The sequence below is a fragment of the Octopus bimaculoides genome, chromosome 5 (assembly GCF_001194135.2).
Source record: "Octopus bimaculoides isolate UCB-OBI-ISO-001 chromosome 5, ASM119413v2, whole genome shotgun sequence".
NCBI classification, from domain to species: Eukaryota; Metazoa; Mollusca; class Cephalopoda; order Octopoda; family Octopodidae; genus Octopus; species Octopus bimaculoides.
The window spans coordinates 110,303,463-110,304,779 of NC_068985.1; the positions used below are offsets into that span (position 1 = coordinate 110,303,463).

The 1,317-nt window shown below is 41.1% G+C and overlaps 1 protein-coding gene across 2 annotated transcripts in view; it reads left to right on the forward strand.

Moving 5' to 3' along the window:
* The window catches only part of LOC106873475 (sulfate transporter), a 208,335-nt gene that overhangs the window by 70,256 nt on the left and 136,762 nt on the right, over nucleotides 1-1,317 (forward strand). The gene's annotated exons all lie outside the window — the stretch shown is intronic.

Genomic DNA, 1,317 nt, shown 5'->3' on the forward strand with positions numbered 1-1,317 from the left:
AGAGAGAGAGAGAGAGAGAGAGAGAGAGTAGACAAAGGTGGAAGCAGGAACAATTGGGAAGATGTCTTGTCTTTTTATTTTTTATTTTAACTTTTGTCTATAGTAGCTTCTGTCTATAGATGTCGTTGTTTGTCTTTTCCTCTACTGCTGTTGCTGCGGATTCTGCTCTGACTGCTTGATGCAGTCATCAATTAATTCTTTCCCATTCGGTCACTTTTCGTTTGTGTTACGTCCTGGATGTGGTGGCGGTGGCGGTGGTGCTGTTAGTGGTGATGGTAGTGAGGGGGTGGGTTTTTTGCCCTTGGTCATTCCTGCTTGAGCAGGCTTTATTATTTATGGTGAGAGACATTCCAACCGTGACCAACTTGTCATTTTTTCCAGTGTACAGAGAACCCAGCACCACCGTTATCCGGTAGGAATGTGATTTGAGGGAAATTTTGTTTCCTATATCTAGCATGTCCAGAGACCACGTAGAGGTTCTCTTAGCGGTGGTGGTGATGGTCACCGTGGTGATTGGGGTGATGGTGGTGTTGGCGGTAGTGATGATGATGATAAGGAGGAGGAGGAGGTTCCTCATGAGGTGATCGAGATCAATTGCAATATAAATCTTTAATAATAATAATAATAATAATAATAATAATAATAATCGTTTCTGCTGTAGGCACATGGCCTGAAACTATGGGGGAGGGGGATAGTCGATTACATCGACCCCAGTCCTCAACTGGTACTTATTTTATCGACCTCGAAAAAAGATGAAACGTAAAGTCGACATCGTCGGAATTTGAACTCAGAACATAATGTCAGACGAAAGAAATGCTCCTAAGCATTTCGCCCGGCGTGCTAATGATTCTGCCACTGGGGGACACTGTTGACTCCAGTATTTGAATGGTATTTTAATCTATCGACCCTAAAGATCAAAAGACGCAGTTGACCTTGGTGGGATTCGAACTCGCTAGTATCAAACGATTCAGCCAATCCACCATCAGAAGAAGAAGAAGAAGAAGAAGAAGAAGAATGAGGAATTGAATTTCTTTTATTTGCCACAAGGACTACATATGAGAGAACATTACATTGACAGATTACAAAATTGTGTCGAGTTTTACACATAAATTCAAAGAAAAGTTGGAAAAGAAAAGTGAAATTGAAAAGAAATTGAAAATGAAATTCTATACATTGTACAAAATTTTTTAATGTTCTTAGAAAAGGATATTGGCCTAAGAACAATCGAAGAATCCCACTGATCCGATGTTACTATGGCAATCAATGGCATCAAAAGGACCAGCCTGCTCCCCTCTTTCCTCCTGTTCGGCGAGTACC